This window comes from Poecilia mexicana, unplaced genomic scaffold (assembly GCF_051168715.1).
Source record: "Poecilia mexicana isolate PSO_F unplaced genomic scaffold, ASM5116871v1 scaffold_14, whole genome shotgun sequence".
NCBI lineage: Eukaryota > Metazoa > Chordata > Actinopteri > Cyprinodontiformes > Poeciliidae > Poecilia > Poecilia mexicana.
In genome coordinates this window covers 16,361,025-16,388,795 of record NW_028263383.1, presented here as the reverse complement: position 1 = coordinate 16,388,795, position 27,771 = coordinate 16,361,025, and the positions used below count along the sequence as shown (strand labels likewise).

The window sequence follows — 27,771 nt, the reverse complement described above, 5'->3', positions numbered from 1 at the left end:
CTTGCTAGAAGTTCTAATGTGCTTAATGACGGCATGAACCTTAGAATCAGTTGAACAAGTAATTAGAAAACAGGTTTCTTAACTGTGTAAACAAGGTTCGGGCGCATGCCAGATTAGCAACAACCCCAATTACTTTCTGTGTTTCTGTTAATTTTGCATCATATTGTCTCTGCTGAGCTACTAGAATCAGCTGGTTCAGCAGGTTTCTAATAACAGTTTGACACTCCATTCACTATTGGTCATACATGTCAGTAGAAAAAGAATTGTAACTGGATTTTGAGGGAACAGTTTTGTTTTTCTCCATCACTTCATACTTTTGTAGTTTTGGGTCATTTTCCACTATGTTTTTGGGAACTGAGATGTTTTCATTCCTTGCTCTAGCTTGATGGTGTAAGTGTCATCCTATGAGGATGCTAAATTCAGGCAAATCCTGGGAGGAATTCCCTTTTGGAGGTTTTGAGGCTTGAAACTGGGGTAGAGATTCCCCTTCCAGCAAAGACAACAACCTGAAACATGCAACCGGAGCTACCATGGATTGGTTTTAGATCAAAGCATGTTACAGCTTTCAAATGGTTCAGTCAAAGTCCAGATTCTGAGAATCTGTGGCGAGACTTGAAAACTGGTCTTCACCGACACTCTCAATCCAAACTAACTTAAAAAATAGTTTAAAGTAAAGACTCTTTTTGCTTTAAAATCATGCATATTTTTCCTTCCGCTTCGCCCTTAAGAACGACTTTTTCTCAGTCTGGATCTGTCACATAACTCCTTGGTGTAATTCATTAAAGTTTGTATTATAATGAGGCTAAATGTGGAAAAGTTGAAGGGGTATGAATATTCCTGAAAGGCACTCTGGGTACTTACATTGTTTTTATTTCATGCCAAGCATTAGTCAGCATATTTATTGTTTCGCATAATATAAATTTGATGCAAGCCAACTGTTTTTTTTGTTTTCTTGATCTGTTCACTACAAGGAAAGAGCCTCAGGTGAGCCTACAGTGTCATTGGAGGTCTCCAGTCTGGATTTTACACATTCAGACTTCTCCTGGCTCCGCTGATATGGGAGCCATATGAGACTCGAATATAAATATGCCTCTGGGCATCTCTGGCAGTCGAGTTAAGGAACAAGCAAAATCGTCCTAAGCTCACAATTTCCTCCTTGCTTTCGCCATAGCGCCTTATGATTTTTGTGTTATTAACGGGTATTTTTGTAGAAGGGGAGACCATTCAGGAACAGCCTGGCTATTACTCGATAACATAAGGGATTATTTACCCCTCCACCCCCTGTTTGGTCCATTTAGCAGTGCTAGCCCCTCCTTCCTGCAGAAAGAGCTCAGTTCTTGCGTCTGGCTTCATGCCATGAGCAGACCCCTACGTGTGTCCAGGCAATCAGACAGGCCGCCACTAATGGTTTCTCCTTAGCAGGGATCTGACAAAACAGAGCCCTGCAACACAGGAAGTCGGGGCTACCGCTGTCCTGTCCGCCGTTTTCTACTAGAAACGGCTGAGGAGACGCGTCCAAGGACGGCGGGAAGAAGAAGGGGGGAAATCTGCAGATGTCTCAGTCCTCCCAGTCCCCTTCTTTTTTAGCCATTAGGCTGTGTCTGGAATTTTTGAACGTTACACAACGCATTTTTGTCTCCCTTTCATAGCACTCCATGTGCAAATAACCAAGAAAGCTGTCTGCTTCTTCACTCTATCAATGTCACTCACGTAGCCACTCCCTCACACATCTGCAAAACAAAGTCCCATGCTAAATTTGATATCTTTTTATAGCACAGAAACACGCAGACAGGCACATAGTAGTTGAGTGCTGTATGGTGAAGCCATTACTACCGGGCTTATCAGGGAACTGGCTCACGGGGCGGAAAAAGAAACAAACAGCGTCTCTCTCATCTCTTTCTTCCCTCGAACACGTACGCCGTGGGTCCCTTTGGGGAACTGCTGGCACACCGAGGGAGCCGCGAATGCACGCAGCTCTTCTGAGTCTCGCCTTCATCTCACCGCGCTTCCGTTGGAGCGGAGGAAGGTGACTCACCACCATCTTTAAAAGCACACAAGCGTATCGTCATTTTCCTTGAATGGTAGATTGGGGACCGGTCAGGGAAGACGTGCTCTCAGGGTCGGTGGCGGTTTTACCGCCTCTCCTACAGCCGTTCGGAGTTTGTCGCTCCAGCTCGAGTCGAGGGAAGCACCTGTCGCTTTCCAGCTGAAACCGATCCACTGAGAGCACAGAGGAGAGGCTGCTGATCCATCGTGGACGTGGAGGCCAAGCCATCCTCTCTCTGGGGGGATCAACGCCACATTTATAGAGATTTACAGAGAACCGTGTTGCACGCATGACAGTTGTACCACCCCTCGCGAGAATTCACGAGCCGCCGAGAAGAAGGGTTGACTTCATCTGTGTCTGCGCAATTCAAAAGGTCATGATCGGTAGAACGAGCTTTAGGGTTGCTTTGGAGTTTTATCACTAAAACTATTTATAAATGAAGAGATAGTTCTTGCATCCCCATGCTTATCGTACATTGTCCTGTAATGCAGAAAGGCAACTCACATGCTCCTTGAACTTTTTCCAGTTTTGCCACATGACGGTCACAAAGTTCAGTGTCTCTTCGTAGGGCGCTAGAGGACAAACCAACACAAACTACGATGTAATTGTGAGATTGAAGGAGATGATAAATGATTTTCAGGGTTTTTTTTGCCGAATAAATGCTGACGTAGTAAATAAATGCTGGAAAAGACATTAGTCGTCAGTCCCATCTATTTTGGTATACCTAAATAAAATCCTTTGCAACCAACTACATTCTCAAGTCACCCAGTTTGCAATTTATTTTCAGTATAAACACAGTTGCTTTGAAAAACAGCAGCATTATGAAGAGCAAACACAGCAAATGTTAAAAAAAGATGCACTGGACAGATTCAGCTCAATTTAAAAAATACTTTATTTTTCCCAAAGGGAAATTAAACGTTTTCATAAGTCACTGCTAATCCACCTCATTTGCTTTTGCCACTCCTCTTTAAAGTTGCGTCTGGTTGGAAAGTCGGGCGGAGAGTCGCTGGATTTGGGGATGTGGTCGTTATCCATTATGATGGATTAGAGAGATGGTTTAAGCTTCCCTGTCTGCATCTGAAGCCTCTTTTTCAGCTCCTCTGGCATCCGGGGTTGTAGCGAGGGCGTTATTTGAGCTCTTGATATGCTCGTCAGCGGCTCACACTTGTAAAAACAATACATGGTTGGGCATCTTTACAAAATGTCAGAGAGTAAAACATTTTCCTAAAAAGTTCAATGTCCCAACCAAAAAAAAAAAACCCGATGAACTAAAATCTACATGCTGCCACTATGGACTGGGCAATTCTAGAACAAATCCGATGCGTTTGGCCTACTTGCAAACATTTTTGTGTTTTGTGGAAAGCTAACACCACACATAATCACACCCCTACCTCTCTGTAAAACATGGCAGTGGCAAAATCATGCTCCTCTCACTCAGCCGGGACCAGGAAGCTGGTCAGAGTTTATACGAAGATGGATGATGCTAAATACAGGGCGGTCCTAGGAGAAAACCTGTTAGGGGCTTGCAAAAGACTTGTAGCAGAGCAGAGTTTCACCCTCAAGCAGAGAACAGCCCTAAACATGCAGACAAAGCTGCAATAAAATGGTTTACATGAACATGTGTTAAAATAACCCAAAGTCCAGACCTAAATCCGGTTAAGAAGCTTTAGAAAGTCTTTAAATTTGCTGTTCACTGACATTAGCTACGCTTCCATCCAACTGGTCATGTGAATTTTTGGTGAGCTTTTAAAATGTCGCAGGAAAGAAGAAAAGGGGTAAATTAGGCGTGTTTCCATCTACCGGTTTGGAGCAAGTCAGCCAGGCTACGCAGTGGGTAACTTTGCTAACCAGAGAATTTTAACCCAACAAGATGTAAAGATGCAAACTAGCATGAACCACACATCTCAGAAAAATGGGTTTGGATTTAGGAAGTTTTGGGGGGATTTCATTTGTTAAGGCCCACCGGTCGATGGGAGCGTTTGCTACGTCAGTATTTATTCTGTAAATGCGTTTCCATCTGCTCTTTAGCGTATTTTCAGAAAAGCTAAAAAAAAAACCCCACCTCAGCTGAACGTAAAAACTTTTTTTGTTGTTGCAAGTTTTAGGACGTTTTTTTCAAATTTTGCAGTTTCCATCAAGCTATTGTAATGTGATAATTCAAAATGCACATAAGAAACACTGCTAACGCTGAGTCACATCTCCACAGAGTTAACTGGAGCCACATTAGAAGGTATTATGAGTTCAGTCGTTAGGAGCCACATCACAACACACAGTAAATCTGCTGATGATGACCTTTGCAGTTCAATTGATACTGCAAGCATGGAGAATGTTACTCTTGACTGAATAGTATTGTAATTCTTAAGTTGGTTACAATCACAATCATTTTGCACACCAATGCGATAGAGATGAAATGTAGTTTTATTTTACTGCAGTGAAAAATCCTTGGTTTTCTTGCATATATGTGGCGTTGATTTGATTAACTGTAGACAGGAACTCAGTCTTTACCTAAGGACTAACTTTTGAAATCTCAGAAATGTATTGGGGGAAGAAACCTTGATCAGGACATCCCCCGGTTAATGTTTTGGCCCTTTCGGCCACGACGTCTGCCAGTAACAACTTCTAAGAGCAGAGCTCTCTGTTCCCGGCGACATCAAAGGCTCAGAAGCCTCTCTGCAATTTTTCATTTCGCTGCCTGTGTTGTTCCTCTTCATCCTAGCAGAGCAGCTTCGAATTCCCTCCCCCGCTCACCTCCTCTCCTCTCCTAACCAGCCCTCTCTTGTTTCTTGACAGCTCTTTAAAATGGTTGTAATTCATTGCATGTGCTTCAGTTTCAAGGACAGAAACGGCCGCACGCTCTCAAAAGGCAGGAAGCTCTTCGTTTGCCGAGAACTTGGAGGAAAAGAGTCATCACCACCGCCACAGATAAATGCTATCTGACAAACACCCTCCCTCTCCCAGGCTCCCTGTGGCTCCTTCAGTCACTTGCTCAGACATTTTTTTTTTTTTTACTATAGCTTTGTGCTCGTCTCTTTGGTAAATACAGCCTGTAAGTACCTCCCAAAGCGAAGCAATCTCATTCAAAGTTGTTTGGGTTCCATACGACAAAACTATTTGCGCAGCATGTTTATGAAGGACAGATTTACAGCTGCAAAGCTGGAGAGCAACATCGTTAAAAAGGCAGCAGCGTCTGCAGGAAGCAAAAGAGCAAGAAAGGAGCACGCTTTTTTTTCATTTTCTTTTTTACTTTGCCGCTTGAACGCTTGGCTCAATGATCCGAAGGGTGAAGAGCTTTCACCTGCGTGACGGTCCCTTTTTTTCCCCACTTTTTTTTTTTTTTTTTTACTATTTATGTGTGTGCAGGCATGAATGAGTCTCTGCAAGTGTGTCCAAAGTGTGTTTGAGTGCATATAAGGGGTGGAGCTCCCGTACTGAGATCATTTACCAAACTCTATTAAGCAAGATCAAAGAGACTTAGATCTTTCAGTGCTGCATGACTACAAAAGCCATATTGTAACCCCAGATTAAGGGAGATAACACTGCTGACAAAAAATGTTCTATGTCTCTGAGAGTCACAAGGTCACTTCCAAACAGCATGTCCCAGCTCAGACATCCTTCCTCCCTTTATTTTAAGAAATGCTTCAGTGTTCTTTTGCTAATAATCTCTGTGCCACCACGTCCATTTACTGTGTGAACAAAGCGGAGCACAGATGTAGGGCTTCGTCATGACGAAGACGTTCGAATTCGCCGGAACGAGCTAAACAGGTTGGCTTTGATACAACCAAATACGCTGCTTTTGATTTTGTCCTTTCCACAGTTTAATAAACACATGATCACTTTCGCAGACAAAAGGCCACAGACCACCCCGTGTCGGTCAGGGCCACGACTGTTGTCAGGTGGAAGTCCAAGCAGCTGGCATATCTGTTCACAGTGCAGCTATAAACAAAGACGATATGAGGACCGCGCAGTGCCAACCCCGGTGACAGATTGTGTTTCGTGTGCCTGCTCGATCATAAAAGACACCTCGTGTTTGGCCCGTCGAGCGGTTTTGTGTAAACGTGTGGCCAACGCAGGAAGAAAAACTGTTATGTTTGTGAGGCCAAACATGCCCACTTTTGATAAAAAGCGGACAAACTTGGCTGTGTCTCTTTAGTTTGGAAGGTTGCAGTTTTTTCCATCAACTCTGACCTCAAATTTCGACGTGGCTGCCACAGACACAAATACAGGAGTAGATAGTGGAATAAATTGCTGATGTGCCTTTTTTTGCTGCTTTGCGTCTTGCAGGTTTTCTACTAAACAACCTCTGTTGATGGACACGATCATACAGTATTTGAATGGATTCTGCTTAATTTGCTCATATGGCAAAAAGCATTTCAGCTAAGACAGGCTAACTAGTCAGTTAGCAGAATGAGCTAACTGTTAGTGGCTAGCAGCACTGAAGTTAGCATCCTATTTTGGGGCTCAGTTATACAAAATGAAAACCTTATATGGATGCGGCTACACTGAACCCACAAGGTTAGAATCCTGAAACCCGTATTCTACTTGTGTAAACACAAGAAAGGACAATTTTATTCATTTTTATTTTATTTACTCTGGATTATTTCACAGAGAACACTGATTCTTTATACAGTTTATGATTTGTGAAACCTGTTAAAACAAAAAAAAAGGGGGAGGGGGTATTGTTAGTTCACCAAAATGATCAGGGAAGTCATGTCTGATCTTGTCCGGTGGATGTATCTTTCCACCGGCGCTTTAGGGTTGGGCGCCATGTCATTCCCGGTCCGAGTTCAAACTGTTGATGTAAATGGGATTGGGCATGTGTCAGTGAACTGGGATGAATTAAATACATTTGAAATCGACACCGGTAATGAATACCCTCGTCTTTAAGATTAGCATCAATTCAGAACAGGAGAGAACAAAAATAAATAAATACTGCAGTGGATCCACGCCAGTTTGCAGTTCAGCATTCAAGGATTCACCTATTCGCGGGTTTTTCTGTGGAAGAGAACGCCTTAATATTTGCGGAAGATTCGCTAATTTATGTATTTTTTAGTAGAGCAAACCTAATATATTCAGGATAAAATGCACGATATGTGTGTTTTTTTTTTCTAGACCCAATGCTAATTCACGTGCTGTTGGCTGCCAGTCCAGGAACGGGATCCGTTTTTGTTGGCACTGATAAGAGCGGTGATGAGGAAGACTGTGGTACCTAAGAGCATCAGGACACATAAAGAAGCAGAGAGTAAAATGTTACAGTGTATAGAGGACAACAAATTCAACATTTAGTTGGTAAAATATTTAAAAATTGCAAAAAGTGAAATTAAAGTTTATCAAAAAAAATTCATGAAATTCCTCTTTGTTTTTGAAATTTCAATTCATTTCAGAATGAAAAAATGTTCTTTTTTTAATTCTTTAATTTGACCAGAAACAAATCCCCTTTTACACTTTAAAAGCAATCACACTCTAAATGCCTACTGCTAAGACTAAATTAGCATATTAGCATGTTTTTGCCTGAATGGAAAATAAAATTACACAGTCATGTTTTAAAATATATTTCAGCATGACTGCATAGGATCTAAGAAGAATAAATAACTGCTGGATGTATTTTGAAGGAATAATTGTGAAATAATTAGCCGTGAAACAAATTTAGCTTTAGATTAATAGTGGTTTATAACACATTCTCTAGTCCAATTCAAGGCTCACGTTCATGACGTAATCATTTGATAGAGTTCTTCAAAGACTAAAAACAGAAAGAAGCAAATGGAGAGAAGTGAGGGTAAAAAGGAAATCACCGATGTTTGTCGTATGATTATAGTTCATTCTTCTACAGAATCCTAATTCTGTGCACACGCTTAAAAAAAGGTTACATAAAACATTCAGCTTTTAAAATATTTGGCTGTTAAAAGGGAGGCAATGCCAGCCATCCCCTCTGATGATTGCGCCTTGACAGAGAGAGATTGATGGCTGCAGATCCAGTCACATGGCTGCCAGATGATGATGGATCTCTTACTCAGGGAAAAAAAAAACAAAGTGCCTGCCGTTGTGTTTGCCGAAGGCATTTTGTGTCTGATAGTGTGAAGCCGATGTGCTAATTTCTGAAGAGTGTTTTCGTCTTGTTCATCAGGGAGTTCCACAGAAGACGTCGAGACAAAATGTCCCACCTGACTTGCCTTTGGGAAGTAGTGTAAAGTTGGGGGGCTCGCCTTGTTTAGAGGAACCAGATATGATCCTTTTGTTTTTACTTTTTGTCTAGGAAGCCATGTTCTAAATGCCTTCACCTTTTACACAGGACATTTGATTTTCCATACGTAAGACGTGAACTTAAATGAAGTCAAGTTGATTTCTGTAGCACATTTTAGCAGTTCGAAGTGCTTTACATCATAAAAGCATAATATAGTAGCCAATTATTAAACAAGCAATAAACAAATTACAAATTATCAAGCAAATATACATCAACTATATTGATCAATGTTTGTCATTATGAATCAAGGACAGCTCTACCCTCTCCAAGCCCTTGATATGAAGGCTAATTTAAACAAACTCAGCGTTTCAGCAGTTTTGCAGTTTTCTGGAAGTTTGTTCCAGCACAAAAACTGGATGCTGTTTTAGGGTTGTTGCTTAGCCGTTACCAAGAGTAGTTAGCCATGTTAAAACACCAGTTCTCTAGAGAATGTTGTCTTACCTTAACTTAGAGTTTACAAAAAAAGCTCCCAGGATCCTTAAAGTCAAGATGTTTAAAGTGCAAACATGTCAAACAAAGTCTTTGCTGTGATCGTTTCATCCTTTCCATCGTCTTCTGAAAGTCTTGCTCTCTTTCGCAGCCCGAGCAAAACGGGATTGTATCGACACGTCTTAGAAAATACAATTTTCCTTTGCGAATAGTTTGTTACAATGTTCTATTTTTCTGCTACTTTATTTTTTTAGCACCTCATTCATTTTGAAAATTGCCAACTTTTTATTTTTGTTTTCTCTTTACCTAGTAGCAGCCTCAACGCTGAAGGCGAGGTATGGCGGATTCATTCATAATTGGAAAAAGATGATATTTTGATCGGACAGTTGTTGTTCAGTCAGCTGAAAGCCATTTGAGACCGGTCGGTCTCCAGCTGATTTCTCAATAGATATTAAAATCTAAAGGTCAGTTACATTTTTAAAAAAAAATGTTAACATCTTTTTTTTATTTTGCATTTGCTACATACAACCACAGTACAGCAGGTGCCAAACTGAGACCTTGTTGCTCCCAAAAACAACTCAAGTCTTAACTCGACTGCAGCGTTCTGACTGAGGTCTGTGTATCTCTGAGGCCTTTTTCAGTTGGCCATGACCTCCCGACTGGCTGCCCCTAATTAGAGCCAGTCCTTCACAGTGCCCCCCTCTCGTGTCCAAAGTAAATGCCTTGGCACCCAACAGGAATGCTGATAGATTGCCGTTTAGGGTGCCTCGAATGCAGCTCTCTCGTTTAACCCGCTGGAGTCTGCTGCATGCAAAACTCAACCATCAACCAGTCACCACATGATGCAACAAGCAAGACATTGTGTTTAAAAATTCACATTTGTTATCTTGAGGTATTTCAAGCCATGTTGATCTTTCAACCATGCACTATTCTCTCGAAATGCCCTTGACCACAGAGCGGGGACCTGATAGTTGCTGGCATGGCTTCCACAAGCCGGTTATATAACCTGTGCATGCACAATGCTCTCCAACACAAAGCTTCCTGCAGCCATAAAGTAAAAAAGCAGATCTTTGCCATTTCAGTGTAAGCTGCCCTCTGTGCACAGCGGTCGACTGAGATCAAGCAGGCTGATCAAAAGGCAGCTCTTATTGGAGAGAAGTAGGCCAGGATGTCTCATCAGGGTCATTCTGCTGATAACCCTCCTTTGTTGGAGCTGCTCCAAAGCAACAAAAAAGAAAGAAAAGACTTGTACCTTGACGGCTGACAGAGGAGGCTTTTTTAGCGTCAGAATGGCTCGTTTTCTACTTTGAGACGGCTCCAGCAGTCGGGCCTCGTTCCCTTCAAAGGCTGCTATTTCAACCCCCGTTGATTGCAGAGCGGGAGCAGAACGGAGCATGGCGTCGCTCTTTGTTCTGGGCCTTAGGTTGAGGCTAGCGCTGCATTCACGCTATACAGCATCCCCCCACCCCCCTTCCCGAAAGCCAGATCTGAGGACCAAAGCAGAGCCGTGTGCGGTTTGGTGTTTGGTCTGCTTCGCTCTGAGATTAGCAACAGGTCGGCAGAGGATCGGCGTAATGACACGTCTGCCGCTCTCCGAGTCCTTGGACCGTCTGAGGCGTCGGGCCGAAAGCAAGGCATGCACCTTCGCACAGAAACATCGAACCTCCGCCGACTTGTCTTCTGTTGGGGCGGGGGAACCCTGACCATGACAAATCACCAGCAGACAGATAAACGCAGAGCCTGCCAGAATCAGTGTAACACTGCTAATCTATGTCAAATGAGATGTGATTTGGTAAGCCACTAATTGTCTTGGAAACACAGATGACATAAAAAGCACCAGTCATGTCTTTTTTTGCCCGTGTTGAGAGATTGAGGAAAGAAAAGAAGGTTCTTTTTTTGTTGTTTGTTTTGTGTGGAGCAAAGCGACGTCTACATCTGCCTCTGCTGCAGCGGAAACTTGAAATGTAAATTCTGCAGCACGCAAATTGAGACATTAATGTAATCTCATTTTTAAAAGCTGTTAAAAAAATGACTATTTCCACCTCTACAAGGTCTAACTTGTCTAACTAAGATAAGTTAGTGGTGGCCATCTTTTTCTCTGTGTCCCACGTGAGTCAGCAGCGTGTTCAGAAAGCTGCAGTCCAAATCTGAAAGCTAAGCGAAGGGCCGAGTCTTCAAGTGCAACGTCGGTCCTAACAGAGAGAGATAAGGCGGGAGGATCAGGCTGTGATGGAGAACATGGGGGGAAGTGAGGATAAGGGGGCGTAAGGTTGTGTGTGTGTGTGTGTGTGTGTGTGTGTGTGTGTGTGTGTGTGTGTGTGTGTGTGTGTGTGTGTGTGTGTGTGTGTGTGTGTGTGTGTGTGTGCGTCGGGGGTGTAACAGCACATCTGTCTGCTGCAGTTCTCTGACCTACCTCCACGCCGCTGACTTCCACTGTTTGTCCACCCGGTTAACTATTACCACCAGGCTTGTGTACCTTGGCTGCAGCCCAGTGCTCTTACACATACTGTGGGCCATTATCAAAGAAGACCTGCATTACAAGCCTTGGAGTACATCCAAAAAAAAAAAAAAAAAAAAGAGCTACAGAAACACTGTGTGCTCCATAAGCGATCTGAAGACTGCAGTACTGCCTCAAAACTTCCACCTGTTTTGGTTCCCCGGCTCTTACGCAGTTATTTCCCTTTTCGAAGCGAAGCCCTCCACCCCTACCTCTTCTCCCTGCATTAGCATGCGTGTGCTGCTGCCGCCACTGTTCATGCTTCGCCCACTCCGGTCGTCTTTGTTTAATCCCTCTTGTGTTTGCACTTGGAACTTCTGCAGATGTAGTTTGACAAATCTTTCCCTCGTCGATTTTCTGTGATCAATAGCCAGTCAACAAAGATAACACGATTACAGAGTTCGACCCTTTGATTGGTCAGATTTCCTCTTGATCGGGCTCTGCCGTGTCAATTATTGATTTATTTATTCTTTATTAAATAGCTTTTAGCGATTAACTCCCCATTTTCAGTCTTAAAATTGTTAGTCGCTTGATACGATCAAATTAAGCACATCTTCTTTGATGCATTAATAAATAGATGCACAATTCTTATGAAATTGGTCAAACTCAGGATTAGCAGGTGAGATCTGGATTTTTCACACAATATATAGTTATGTGCTCTAAACTCTTTGCTTGTTGAATTAGTTTTACTTTGACAAACAAAAAAGAAAAAGCTAATTATCAGCAATGCATATGAAGGAGCCACTCTGACGCCTCTATATTGTGGTTCAGGTACTGCAGACTGGATAGGAAGCAAAAAGGAAGTGGAAGTAGTCACACCTCCCCTTGCTGGGTTTTGGTTGTTACCATGAATGCTTCTATTATTGAATTCTGGTCTAGAATAATAACACTTTATATGTTGCTACAGTTTTATTCAGTTTTAACAGCCAAACACTGAGGCCTTATTTAAAGTGCTGCAGGCACCCCAGCGTCGCTGTGCCTTCTGAACAGCCCTCTCTGTTTGCTGTGAGACCTCCTGATTTACACACCAAGCGTCAATTTGATTATAAACCCTGAACACTGACTAAAAACAAAAAAAAGGAAAACGACTTCAACTGAAGGAAACGAAGTGCTGATTACTATGGAAACATGGATACTACACAAATTTGACACTTATATTTCACTGACCCATTAAAGCTAGAAAAGGCCTAAAGGAAATTAATCAAACACTGATTAAATACTCGCAGTACTAAAGTGTTGCTGACTCTGTAAAAGTGGTTCTCTCTATCTCAGTAGTATGAACTCTGAGGCGGTTGAAATAAATCATCAGACCAGCATGTAATTAACATTTCTGGGTTAGTTGTATGTGTTGCCAGGTGGCTTTTATAAATCCTGTTAGGAGCAACACGTAACTGCCAGCTCTCATTTTAACTTCCAGTAGAAGGTCAAAAGGTGAGGTTGGGATTGTAAACATGACTTGTTTTAAAAAAATAGCTGGAAATGAAGCTGCTGATATTAGCACTACTTGTTGCAAGGATAACAAGACAAATACAGGAATTTGTGTTGCCAACCAGTCGCCCTGGACTCCAGCGCGCTACAGCAGTTATTTTAAAAGACTCAGATTTTTTTACTCGAATGGCAAAGTAATCCAGACCCATTTTTTGGTGCAGGAAGTTTGGAGTCACTGTCAAATTAATATAATCATAGAGAAATGAATTAGCAACCAGAGAATTATATAATTGGAATTCAGTATGAATTCATCTTAGTTTTCCAATAGTTTAAACGGCGCCGTTTGGCATCTCTATCGCGCCTTCTCTCCGTCGTCGAGTTTCACTCTAGCCGGTTAATGTCTGGTTTGGTTCTGGTTCTCCTGCGGCAAAGTTTGACGTGTCTCCGTTGGCAGTGTGTTGCTCACTACGTAGGTGTGCTTGGCCGGAGAACCACATTATCAACAAGCCATATGAAAACAAAGAGAGAGTAAGCTAATGTTAGCCTAGCATCCCAGCAGATAACTCTTAGTACAAACTTGTCAGCAGCGTCACATCCATGTTTACCAAAGATTTGTTTTGTACATGGATCTGCTGAGTCAAAACAGTCCTGTGGAAAATATGATAAAACTCCAGATATTGTAAATAGCAGCTTATTAAAACCCAGTTAACTCCATGGTTTGTCCAAAATTGAGCTGTGTAAAAGAAACAAAACATCCTAAAAATAATTGTTGGTGAGTCAGGATGCAAACAAAATGACTGTAGATGAGTAACACTGAATTATTTAATTTTATTTTTTTACAATAAGGATTGTTTGTATGCTTTCACAGAGATGCTTTCACATGAAACACGCATGCTGTTTTTAACAAGTACTTTGGGATAACTGGCTGCATGAGTAATCAAATTTAAAAGCATAAAATAAGTGCGGTTTTTCTAAAAATAAACTGCTAAACATTAAAAGTTAACCACAGAGTTAGATCATTGTTTCAGGTAAGACCAGTTTATTTGTTTCCTTTATTCTTGTGTGAAATGGCAGCATCTTTATTTTTCAATTATGTTAAGTTTAAGCTCAATACTAAAGAGTTATTGTCAAAAACTGGGAGGACGTTTTTTTTTATCACAAACAACCAGTTGTAGACGTAAAGTTGAAAGCACATTTAATATAATCAGTAGTCGTTTTTGGACCTTTGGCGTTTCCCAGAAATCAGATTGAGACCTTTCAACATGAAGTCCGTGAATCTCTGACCTACAGAAATTCAGCATCCAACAGAGGAAGATCAAACATTTACTGAAGAGTTGTTTTAGGGACAAACAGACTTGGCTCAGCATTAACTCTCCGCCTCTGGAAAACCAAACGGGGTCTTACTAAACCAGAGAACAAACTTCCTTTTAGTACACACTGACATTTTCATCGCTCTTTCCACTTACTTTTATGGAATCGACCAAAAAATGATCACATTTAATATAGTGGTCATTTTTCCCTTCTATATCATGTGTGCTTTTTAGTTTTTTCTGCATTATAAACCTAGTAATAATGCCTGCTTGTTGCCATCTTTTACTAAACTTAAGGTGCAGTATGTAACTTATAAAAAATTAGTTTTTTTACATATTTGTTAGACCTGCTGTCACCATGTCGTGACAGTTTTAATCTTTGTTATTCTGTGAAAAGATTAATCTCGTCCACCTCCTCCTTCAGCTAACATTGGCATCTGAAGAAATGTGCCGCTCCTGACCAGAATCGACCAATCAGAGCCAGGAGGAGGGGCTTAGCGCTGCCACTCAACGTCACATACTCGCTGCTAAATGTGCTGATAGCAGAGAAACAACTCACCGTTCCAGGAAAACTGTTTTAAGCTGTCATAGGTGGCCATGCTAACTAGCCTAGCATCCACAACAGGATCTGCTGGTAGGGAAAAGCTGCAGCGGTAGCTTAGAAGAAGAGGAGGAGGGAGGAAGAGCGCCACATGAGATTGTGACTGATAAGAGCTAAGACCCACCTCTGGGCTCTGATTGGTTGTTTCTAGTTAACAACAGGACAGGGGAGCTCAGGTCTTTCACAGATTGTCTGTCTTATACCATAGCGTGTCATAAAATGTATTTATTTTTTATAACAGATACGTACTGAAGCTTTAAGGTCTGCACACACACGTCAAAAAGTAAAGAAAAAAACACCAGGAGAACTTGCTATGCTCGATAAAAGCAAGACATTAATTGCAGTAGCAGCTTCTATAATGGCTTCATCCAGGAGAGAAACATGGCGAAGCGGAGAAACTGAATTGTTGTAATGAAGCCGCTCTCAATGGTCTAGATTTTTTTTTTTAGGGGTGTTTGCTGATGTGCTTTGGATCACTGATCTGTTTCATAACCCAAGTCCTTTTGAGCTTTAGGTCACAAAGCGACCCAGCCTACACACTGCCGCCACAATATCTGACTGTGTTCTGTGAATATGTTGTTGTTTTTCTGAAAGGATGTTGGTTTTTATGCCAGGTGTGATGTTCCACTTTTGTTTTGTTGCCTTTTTGTTTTCCCTTTGCTCATTGGTGACCAGCTCTGGACGTTTTTCCTTTATTTTCCATTTCTGCCCGTTTCTTTGTCCCAGTTTGTGTGTTTTCAGGTTGATATTTTAATTTGTTTCCAAGTCCGGCACATTTAAATGTCACATGAATCAATTGTCTGCTGTAAAGCTGCTGCTTATCCACATTTTATGCTGTTTATCTAATATATTCTAAAGACTTGTGATCTAGATGCAGAGTTTTCACACCAGCTAAAACTCAACAACACAGCTGCTGGTGAATTGTATTTATTTATTTATTTTTTTATTATCATTTGTGAAGAAAATGACCAGTGACTCTTTTTTTGTCAGCTGAGGAATATGTTGCTATCCAAACACTTCCCAAAGTCGTAAATCTGTCTTATCATACGATGACAGACTAATAGCGTGCGGAGATCCTGGCCGACCTGCTCTTGCTATGATTAAATAGCAGCGGACAGTGGAAAAACAACTTCAGCCAGTCAGATTTGACATCAACCTATTATTGACTTCAAAGCTGAAAGATAAAAAAAAAAAGAGCTCAATAGATTCTTTATCTAATTTAATTAACAAAATTGTGAATTTTCCTTTCAGCGAGATTTATAAATCACAAGAAAACAATTTTATATGGCGGTAATTATGTAATTGTGTCATTAGTGAGGCTTGCAGGGAGCAAAAAAGCACAATAAGCCATTTGAAGATGAAGAGCTGTGCCTCAGTGTATGAAAGGCCAAGTTCATAATGTGTAACAATTAGAAAATTAAAAATTAAAAAACAGACGGTGTTGATAATCTTAGCCTTTCATAGCGAGCGGGGCTTTCGATGACTACAAATCAGGCTTTGTCTTCTTGCCTTTTCAAATTTCATTCAATTTGCTGCGCATGCCTCAGATAAAAGACCTCGCCGTGCTGCATAATATTTCTAATATTACAAGTACAAGTTTAGCTTTTTGATTTTTTTTTTTCCCCCTCCATGGTGTCACAAGGAATTCATCTGCAGCTCCAAGCTCTGAATCCTTCTGGGCACATGTGAGCCAGATGTCATATTCTGGTCAACCTCTTCTTTATTCATTTCTTTTTTTCACTTTACAGATCTGGCTTTCGCACATTTGTTGCGCCCCCTGTTGGTCGGCGCTCGTAAACATCGGCCGTGCCGTTTTGTAAATTCAAACCTGACCGAGGCTGTGTGTCTGCAACAGGTCCGCTCGCTGGTATTATCCCTCTCATCGCATTTTTGATGCATTGTGTGGACAAAAGAAGCTGACAGCGGCCGGATGAATGCCGTGATTATGTGTCTGAAGTGCATTGTGTGGCTTATTTGATCAGGTGGCTGCTGCGTCATGCCGTACCCAGGTGCTCACCCTCATTGCCCTGAAATCGTTTCACATAGCACTTTCTGTGGCATGTAAACATTGCATACTTTAATGTGCAGAAGGCTGTTTTTATTAAACCTGGACTCTGATTCCCCCATAATTGATATGTAAACAGAAGGCGCTTTGAAGTGCCTGTGTGGCGCGGACGGGATCTGATAGCGTGATGTTAGTTATGTATCCTTGGGCTCCTCTGCTGGTTCATTTGAGCTGGTTAATTTAAGTGTGTGGTGGTGGTGGGGGGAACGAGAACACGCCTCCTCCAACCTCCACTCTACCCTCCTCTCTCTGCCGTGTGCACACGCCTCTGACCCAGCTCACTTCCTCTCCCCAGCAGGAAGTCCTGGCCTTTTTCACCCTGACAAAGCGGTGCAGACAGTAGCTTCTCGTCTGAGCCTTATCTCTAAAGCTTTTAATTAACTGTGAGGCGTTTAGTCCCTGCTCTGTCATCCCTACCCTTGAAAGCCGGGGGAGGAATGATTAGGCCAACAATAGCAGCACTGTGCTGCTTTAATCTTTCACTTGAACGTGGTTCATAACGCATATTAAAGTTACATTAGCTGTGCTATGCGTTGTTGCTGCATACAAGTCAATGCCAGTAAGGTACTGTGAAAATGTCTTGTTTTAAATAGTTTTTTTATATATCTTTTATTTATTACAATAATCTTCAGTGGTTCTTAGGTTTTTCTAGACCCTGAATATTTTCAGAAAGGAATGTTTTTATTGCTTGTTACATTAAAACAAACACGCTGTACCTGTCATTTTATATCTCACTCAAGCCACTGTTTTACCTTCAGTTGTTATGAAAATGTTGTACACAAACAGCTTCAAATAAATGTGCCTTTGCATCTTATCCATATCCGATGAATTGAAATTGGAATCTGTCTCTTTAAGAACCTCCTAATCTTTCCTAAGCTCCTCCTTCAGCACGTCGCCACAACAATGCTTCTCCGTCCCGTCCATTGAAGCTGTTTTTCTCATCAGTGTTGTAGTTTGTGTGATAAGCCCAGCAGACACACATTTCCAGCAGGTGTTTGCTAATTGGTGCTGCCAATGGCCCGGTTGGAGCTGTGTGGAGGAGGGCTTCTGTGGTGGGGGGCTTTGCTGGAGCAGGATCGCGTCTGAAATCTGTAGGTAGATCTTGAGGATTAGGGTTGGAGACCCCTGAGATTTTTTTTTTTCCAGAGAGAATGGGAGCAAAATGAGAGGGTTTTACACTGTTGGCTCGACACGAGGAAATTTATGAGCCACAATACATGGTGGAAGGTTAAGCTGACTGAGCAGCCGACCCAGATTATGTTATGAATTGTTTCATTTTTGGTTAAGTGAGATGAGCATTTTGCTAAATTGCTTTTGAATTGATCTGTTTTGGCTAACAAATCTAATTAATTAAATTACCCAGAGCAGAGAAGGTATTTACAGCACGCTCCTAAACTCAGTCCTTTACGACTATAAAGCTAACAGGAGCAGGCAGAGAATGATTATTGTTGGTTATTATCAATGCCATAAAATAGGGCGGCCGAAGGAAGCATTTGTAAACAAATTTACTAGCTAGCTAACATAGCCACCAGCTAACCAGTTTAGAGTACGGCACTGTTATTTCCTGCTGATGCGGCTTTTTGTCAACTTGCCCTTTGTCCTTTCCTACTTGTTTGTTCCGAGGATAACAGGATGGTTTATTTACATATGCAAGAATGTTAGTAGCATGTGTGTGTTTGGCTCTCATGGAAGAGTCGTGAGCTAAAACGGGAATCGACACCGGAAGTGGAGCGGTGCCGCTTGAGCGTCAGTAGATGTGACAAATCCTGGTAGGTTCATGGATACTCACTTTAGAATTAAAAAATCCCACAAAACCTATAGAAATATTCACCTCTTTGGATGTCTTACCCTGTTTTTTTTATTGCTTTTGCACATCAATCTTGATAAACAAAAGTTGGCGTTTTTCACATACACAAAAAACGTCTAATATATAAGAAAATATTTAACATTTTTAAGTTGACATTTTTTTGTCAAAAAAACTGATTTTTCTGATCATGATGGGTTTGTAAGAGCAATAACAAGGATAAAACATCCAAGAGACTGAATACTTTTTATAAGGCTTGTAGATGGACGTGTTAAATGAAAAATAGAGACGCAAATTAGTTTTTTTATGACATCTACAGCAGAAATAATATCTCCGTTCAACTATAACTGAGTCTAGATTATCATTTTGTATCTAGTGGCATCAAATATTCATAAAAATGAGTTTGAAATCGTTAGCATGTGAGGTATCGGCACGAAAGATAATATCTTTCATCCCTGGTCTGAATGCATTTCATGTTAAACTACAGGAATGGTTTAGTACTGCTAAAGTCTAATGTCTTCATATCCAGGACTTGCATTGGGCTGAACCCAAAAGGCTGGGCTGTGTCATGGGACGCATCTGAAACAATCAACATTTTACACGCCTTTTCTGTCCTACATGATAAAAATAATACACCTCAACCTGGACGCTTAAAGTGTTTGCCAAAATGCCACACTCATCGTCACCGCATGTACCGCTGCTTGTTATGGTCAAATTCATAGAAAGAATAAGAAAGGGGGAAAAAAGTATGCAACACGCTGCCAAAGTTCCCACAGCAACTTTGTTCTTCTAGAAACACAATGTGTATTTTTTATCTTTAAAGCAGCCTTGATTTGTAACTTTCCAGGCTTTTAGATGTTTTTACATTTCATTTTGTAGCATCACTATCCCCTGCAGATGAGCACTATCTCTATGTTCTTCAGGTGACAGAAGGCCGACTTTGTAACTGTCTTTGTTTGACTCTGAACGTTCAGATTTGAGTACGTCAGGTATTAAGCTAATTTCTCTCTGAATCTCAAATAGGTTCCATTTATGAAACTATTACCTTTGATATTTTTATTAGAAATATGTGATGCATGGCTGGATTGCCGGATCTGGCGGCATGTTATGTAACCTGGATCAATGGACACGACTGCTGAGTCAATAATATAGTCAGCAGCCTGTAGCAGCCGGGGAACTGCTGAGAAGCTCACAATGCGGCGCACACAAGCCGCAATCTGAATGTATTACAACTCTTCAGCATGAATGTATGCAGTTTTCAGCATATAATCAAGACTAAAATATAATGTTTACCACTTCCTGAATGTGGATTTATCGCTCTAAAGACCCTAATTTACTTGAAATGTGGTAACTAGTTATTTCACAAGCAGACTTTACACACACACACCTCCCACAAACTAGCGGGGAGCTACAGACACGTTTTATCCGGCTCCAGTCTTCATGGCGAGCAGGGAGTGGAGAGGGCAGCGCCCTGCGAGAGAGTTTCTCCTCCACACCTACGATGCCTTTGTGTTCTCGCATAATGATTTCCTTTTGGGTCACCTCTCCAGCCTTTCAGGGCAGTGAAAGTGGATCTGCCCGGGGCCTCTCCGTTACATAGTCCATCAGATAGGGAGCAGCAGATAAGTCCCCCCTGTATAATAAATGTCTCATATTTGATCTCCACAGGTGGGAGCGATCACACAACACTGTAGCCACCGTCGCTCTCCTGGGACAGCTTGCACAAACACCTGCTCTTTAGACGGGACGGGGTGGGGGTGGGGGGAGGGGTCACGTCTACGTGCCTTTTCACATGCGCCGTCATACAATCATCATTTTTACAAAAGACGCTCTCAAGGGGCCGCTTCCTGTGACTCTACACTTTTGGCGTGTTGGAAGGTGAAAGGTTAACAAACCCCCCCCGCTACCCCCCTCCCCCTCGCTTACTCAGCCCCAGCGACCTTTCAAGAAACTTTATGGTGCGAATCGTAAATGAGTTAACCCCAACCCTGCCTCACCTTCCTCCTATCCCGCCTCGGGGGTTCAAAGTTCAGACCGAGGGCCTTCAGTCGGTGACAACACTGAATGAAAAGATGGCTGGAAATCAAAGAGGTAATCTGATCACGGTCGGCTTCGGCATAAACAAGTGTACGTGAATGCAGAGGAAAGTAAATCGTGGAGACTAAATGTCTGGCTGCCTTGTTAGCAGGTGTAGTGTTGCATGACTGTGGTCTGAGCTGGAGGGACTGGAGACGCGGCAGGGCAACCCTAGCTGGGAGCGATGTTCCTCCTGATGCATGCAGGACATATTCCATCCTTAGCATCCGGCCACCTTCATAGCTGTGGTTCGTTTTTATCAGGGTGACATCTCAGGGAGGTGTCACTCTGGACCGCTCCCCCCGTGCACTGCAAAAACACAAAACCTTAACAAGTATTGTTGGTCTAGTTTCTAGCACAAATATCTTTGCTTTGCCTTATTTCAAGTGCACTAACTTACAAGTAACTTTTCAGAGGGAAATAGGAGCTTAGTTCAAGTCAGTAATTCCTTGATATTGATGAAAAAGTATTAGTTTTACTGGCAAACAATCTCACTTGTAGTTATTTTTCATCAGTACTAAGGAATTACTGACTTAAAACAAGCTCCTGTATTTTGCTGAAAAGTTTCTTGAAAGTTAGTTTTGTCTTATTTCAAGTGTACATAGATATTTGCTAGACCAAAAATAATTTATAAGAAGGTAGATGGAAAAATTTATGTGAAAATTAATGGAGATGAAGACGCTCAGCACCGAACATCGGGCGATTTGAAGAAAAGTCATGGCAAAGTCGTACCCTAAAAGAATCACAGCAGTAATCGCTGCCAAAGATTGTTCTATAAATAATACAAAAGCATGCCAAACTGTTTAGTTTTTCTCTTGTAAAAACAATCTTTCTTCTTCCACTTCAAAATAATGCCTTGGTCTGTCTCATAAAATCCCCAAAGTACACAGTGAAGTTTGTGGTTATAACATAAAAAAAGTTTCCGGTCTATGAATAAGCTTTAATGAATTTTGAAGGGCACCCCTAGCCTACCTTGTTGTTCTTGGTGTTTGCATGGAGCGGCGCTGGAAACGGGCATTTCCCTTTTTATCTCCCGCTGTTTCTTCCACTATTCAGATTCGGTCTTTGTAACCTGCACGCTTGACTTTGTCAGCGTTTACCTGCTTCTTTAGTCCCCTGTATTTTTAGATCGCTTATCTGCTGTCATGGCGATGCAGAATAAACAAACTGTCTGGATAGCTGCAGGCTGCTGGGTTGGAACCGTACTCTGGCTCCTTTGATCAATGAAACCTTTCATTCTGCCAAGAACCTTGGAAACCTGTAAAGGAGACGGACGGTCCTACAGTGAAGCCTCCAGAAGAACAACAGTCTGTAAGAATGTGAGGAAAACGGAGTGAAAACACCGTTCAGTTGTTCTCCTGGAGGCGAATGACTGAACATAATCTCAGACGCATATTAAAAAAGAAATTGTTTTGTGAGTTTATGGAGTGCCGTATGTTTTGGTTATGCTTACTTAGCCAAAATGAATCCCACATACAGGCACAAGAATCCAACACCTCCCAGTTAGTCACCAATTCCTCAACCACGTCAGAATTGTTAGCCCCCCTGGTGAAATAAAAAACCAAGTATAAAAACTGTTCATAGTTCTGTTGCTTCCTAAAGAACCCAGACGACCAAAGACGAAGTTTCTTATCGGTATTTTGTTTTGAAATTTTGAATCGTAACAAGAAAACTGAAAAATTATGAGACTAAAATTATTATCCCTTAACATGTAATGGTCTATAGTGAGGTCTCTCTGTCTTACAACGGACAACAACCTGTCTGCAGTTCTTTACAAGGTTGGCAGGTGTCTCTCCAGATACCAACCCTTCAATGGCAAACTGCTCCAGCTCGTCTGGACTGCATGTTTTTGAGCATGGACATTGACTTTTAGCACCTGCCACAGGTGGAGATCTTGGCTCCACCGTTTTTAACAGTGAGGACTCTGTTTAGGGTTGGAGGCTTTTCCCATTCTTCTCCAAACCAAAGGCAGCATCTCTGTGCCCTAAGAGCTCAAGTGTAGACTCATCAAACCAAAGAACAGATTTCTAAAACAAATCCCCATTTTTCACATGTTTATTGGCAAACTTGTGCGCAACATTATTCAGTGGCGCAACTGAATAATGTGCAGTTGCGCCACTGTTCTGACCTGAAGTGAACAGCTGACACGAGTGGATGGAAATCGCTGTGTCCAGAGGGCACTGTTGTATTTGTTGGGGTGTAAATGCCAGAAACTTCACTGGGATCATCTGAGGGTTTAATACTAATAAATAGCGCTCTGTGGTGCTGCAGCATCGGTGTAACTTTTGTCCTGAATTTTTAACTTTTGCACATTATTTTGACTATAAACTGTAAACTGTTTTGGATAAAGTTGATTTCAGGTTGTCGTTTCTAGCCCATTGGGTATCAGCGACTCTTCTCCTTTGAAAGGATCTTATAGTAACGATATGATATAATACAACTGACCTGATTCTCCATTAGGACCTGGCCAAGTAGCTTTAGAGAGTGAAGCTTATGCCTCTCTGCTTGTCCTTGTGACCTGATCCTAGATTAAGCAAAGGATAATGGATGCGACATGATACTGCCACCACCGTGTTTCTCAGCTGAAATGAGTATTCATTGTGATGTTTGTGTTTGAGCTACAAGTATTGATGTGCAGCTAGGGCAGAAAGGTGAATTTAGGAGTCTTTTAGCTCAGTAGTTTTACTACATGTTTGCTTTGCCCCGTACAAAGCAAACATGGGACTTTTCATGGCCTTCTTTTAACAATGGCTGTCTTTTTAGCCATCTTCCTCAAAGACCAAACTTGTAGAGGTAAAACATGTTGACAGACTTTCCCACATGATGTGTGGATCTCTGCAACACTTCCAGAGTCCTTTCAGTGGCATGGGCCTTTCAGTGGCTTTTCAGTGGCTTCTTTAATTAATGCTGTCTTTGCCCTGCTGTCAGTTTAGGCACATGGCCGTGGTAGGCTTATTCTTTTGTTATACTTCATATTTAGATTTGAACAGTGTGAGGCAAAGTAAAGCTCAGACTTTGTTAGTTTCTTGTGTAAAAATACCATCAACTTAAATATTTATTACTATATTATTGGATACTTTTTGAATGTATTTAAGTATTTGTGAAGAGATCAACTTTTTTATTGATATTTTTTAACTGATGTACATAATTGTACCCTTTTTTCTACACTAGAGTTCATGCCAAAGATCAGTCAATTAAGGAAGTTAGCACATTTCAGCAACAAGGCAGTTCAAAGTGCTTTACATCATGAAAACATAAAAACACCATAAACACGTCATGCAATCGCCAATTACGAAACCAGTAACAAACATTACATTAAATCGTTGATAGATTTCAAATATGTTGGCCAATATTCCAGTTATTATGGTTCAAAAGCAAACAGGGGGGTTTCTAGCCTTGATTTAAAGGAACTCAGTGTTTCAGCTGTTTTGCAGTTTTCTGGAAGTGATTTGTGGCTGAACGCTGCTTCTCCATGTTTGGTTTTGGGGATGCAGAGCAGAGCAGAAGCAGAAGACCTGAGGGTTAATACCGCAGCAATCAAATATATGATTGAACGATGGTGGAATGAGGACTGGGTTCTGTGATTTACCGGAAGCTAAGTCCAATAAATCACCCAAGAGGCAAAACTCCACTTTATTGCTGCTGCCTCGTGATCATGCCACGATGAACTCGGCGTGCACGGAAAGAGGAGTATGGGCATCGTATTTTGCAGTGCATGCTTGTAAAGCGGTACGGTGAGGTCGTTGCTGATTGGCCCGTTGGTGAGGGTAAGGCCGGAGAGCCGTGACGCTCACTACAGATGGATGGGGGGGGGGGCAGTGTGGGAACTGACTGACCAGTGCGCAGTGAACTGTGGCCGATAGGTGGGCGTGTGGGGTTAATAGATGAGATAAATGTTTCCGGAGCCCAACAATCAGCACGTTCATTTCTCCAACCCTGGTGTCCTGTCTTCTCTGGGCGTTGGAGAACGGAGCGGCTCGCTGGCTCTCAGGGCGCTATAGGAGCGCAGTGCCACCCTGTCGGATGGCGGGACGAGCTGTGCCGCTTGATGCTAAAAATAACAACATGGAATCAGCGTATGCTGTAACAGAATATGCTCTCCATTATATAAGGACTCTGGAGTGTGAGGAAAAGAAGGCATGACTCCGGTGATAAACAGTTTGTGTTTGGCTTAGTTTTCGGTCTCCTTTCCTTTGGTTTGACTTTTGCTTGAAATTTAAACACCAGAATTCGTTTGACAGTCGTCTATTTAATCACATTTCAGGTTGAAACTGAGTAGATTTATGTTGGGGTTTTATTTGATACACCAATGCAAAGTTATTATTTTTTTGTTTTTTACAACAACAGTCTGAAAGGTGTGAAAATGTATTTGGCTCTGTTTAATCTAATACCCCAAAATGAAATCCAGAGCAGACCCAGAATCTTCTCTGTACTTAGGTCTTTACTTTGACTGGGTCAGCAGCGTACGTCTTCATAGAACGACACACATCTCTGTTCAAAAAGCCCACAATGAAAGACCAGCTGTCCCTCGCCCTCTGCTGGCTTGAGCTGGCTTCGGTTAGATGCTCGACGTTAAACCCCTGCCGCCCCCTGGCCAAAACACACACACACACACACACCCCTGCAGTCCTGGCTTGTGTGCACGCACGAAATGCCATCACCAGCAGGCGTCGGGTTACGTGGGCCCAGAACCGAGATAGGTCACACCCTACAAACGAAGGCTTTGATGAGAAACTTTTTTTTTTTTTTTTTTTGCTCCGGGCTACAATCGCTCTCTCCCAGCTCGGAGTCGTCACACTCGTAGACGCGCACCGCTCCAAACGCCGGTCGTCAGAACTCGGTTCTGTGAAAGTCGACCATATGACAGAAATAGAGCGCAGCGGCCTTTAATGTTGGAGGCTCCCCGAGAAAACACAGACTGCTGGTGGAACTCCTTGGAATAAATTAGAGCTTATGTGGCCAACTCGTATGTTACTATAAGAGAAGAGATCTGCGACTGTTTTGAAACTGTAGCTAATCAAACACAGTGGGGAGGAATGTCGGTCTCATCCCCCAACGAATCACAGTGTAATTACAGCTGAAGTTCTCCCGTGTTTTTTATTTTTCCTCCTCTATAACTATGCTAATGTCTGAAGCAACCAGACGTGATGATCCCTTTGCGTAATAATCTCAGGTACTCCTGCAGAGATGAGAACTGATCTCAAGCAGATCTCTCGCATCTTTATGCGTCTGATGCGACTGCCTGGATGGGAACTCATTTTCTGAGAGTGGACTTACCTTTTTGAGGCTTTCAAAAAAGTATATTTCAGTGTCTTATTTCTCTAAAAATTACCAGCCCATCACGGCTGGAGGATCAGTGACAAACTGCTGTTCCAGATATCAGCCGTCCACTTAAAAGCAGAATCAGTTTTGCTCTGTGGTCACACAAGGTCTGAGCAGTTTTTACTGCTGATGTTAGTAGTGTAAAAATATTTTTTTGAAACTCATCCACATATTTATCTTTGGTTGAACCTTCAGAGACGTAAACATTACAAAGGACTTAGGATTGCCTTTGATTCATAGTAATCAGAACACTGATTTGACAAAATGTTACGTTTATAGCTTGTTTCATAATTGGAGACTGTATTATGTTTTTATGACGTAAAGCACTTTGAACTGCACTGTTGCTGAAATGTGATATACAAATAAACTTGACTGGCTCAGAATAGAAGCAGGTCTGTTTTTCCCCCATTTTAAATCAAATAGTACTGTTTTCATTTTCGTAGAAATTTCAGTCTTTTATATTAAGAAATTCTAGTATGAAGCTATGCATTTCACCATTCTTCAGAACAAAACAAGCTAATATGTTTTTCAGTTGTTTTTGTCATTTTTTTTATCAGGTGGATAAAAAAACTAAACTCACCTGGGAGCTTCTAATATTGGTCTCTATATTTAATCAATCCGCTGAAGATTCAACAGGACGAGTCAGTGATGTCAAAGTTTACCTGAAATTGATCCACTCTGGTTGCTGAGCTGCAGGTTAAGTACTGAAGGAATCTGATTTTTTTTTTGGTGTTAATGCATCACAGTATTTACCACCAACCAACAGCATATAGTTTTTTTTAAGACTTTAAGTCTTAAAAAAAGGTTCATTTTGCAATCTTGTCACTTTTTGTTGGATTCAAAACTTTTTTTGTTTTACTTCATGTGTTACAGTCGTTGAACAAAAACAGAATCAGCCAAGACCAGAATCTGAAGGGAACCAGAAACTGAATGTTTTGTCTGGAAAGTCGTATTCGGTGAAAAGTCCAGGCGTTACGGATCCATTAAATGACCGTTTATCATGTAAATGTCGCTGTGAGTGTCTAGCAGTTGGTCAAACTTCAGACTGGTGACTTTTATCAAGAAGCATACACTCATGTGTGTGTATGTAGATATATCCAGTAACACACTCTCACCATAAAAGAGAAAGTAGGAGTGGAGAAGTCTTCACACCACGCTTTATTATCCCGACAAAATTATAATTAAACTGCAGCAAATAAAACTATTTTTAAATAACTCAAATTATTGCAAGAATATAAATATCCTTTATTGTCCTACAACTGGGAATTTTGTGTGCAACAGAAGCAAAGTGACAGGCAGTAACAGCAAATAGACCCACACAAAGATAGAATATAAAAAATATACACACAGAAAGAGTAAAACATTTTTTTTTAAAAACATTTGAGTGAGCATTTAGCTGCGATTACTTAACTACTTAGTGGAATGGTGTTCAATCCATTGCATAGTTCAGAAAGGTTAGACCCCCAATAATTAGACAGGTAGAAATTGTTAAAACTGAGACAATGGGACTCGTATAATAAAGAAATATATTGTGAACCAATGCACAGTTTGCACATAATCTAAATTACAAAAGACGAGCTGAAATATACTTGCCAATTAAACTGCTCTTCAAAACAAATAGTGTCTCTCTGGATGGCAATTTGAGGAAAAAAAGTTTCTTAAAGCTGTAGAAATGTTGTAAAATTATTGCTTAACTGGTGCCTTACACAATAAAATAGCAAGAATTCATCCAGAAAAAATGAGTTAAAATGAGTTCTGTAATCTATAAGTAGAACATTACATAAAATCCTGTTGTGTCCATTTTTTATATGTTCTGTTTTAGAACTAGCGGTTTATGAACAAAGCTGTGATTAAACCAAGATTGCACATAATGGTGCAGTGAATTATATAAATCATGAATTGAAATGCAGTTTCTAACATAATTCCTCTTACATAGTAAGAAATGTTTTGAGAG

The 27,771-nt window shown here is 41.4% G+C and overlaps 1 protein-coding gene across 1 annotated transcript in view; it reads left to right on the top strand.

The window, feature by feature from the left end:
- rnf43 (ring finger protein 43) overlaps positions 1-27,771 on the top strand; it is a 104,920-nt gene that overhangs the window by 6,924 nt on the left and 70,225 nt on the right. The window lies entirely within an intron of this gene.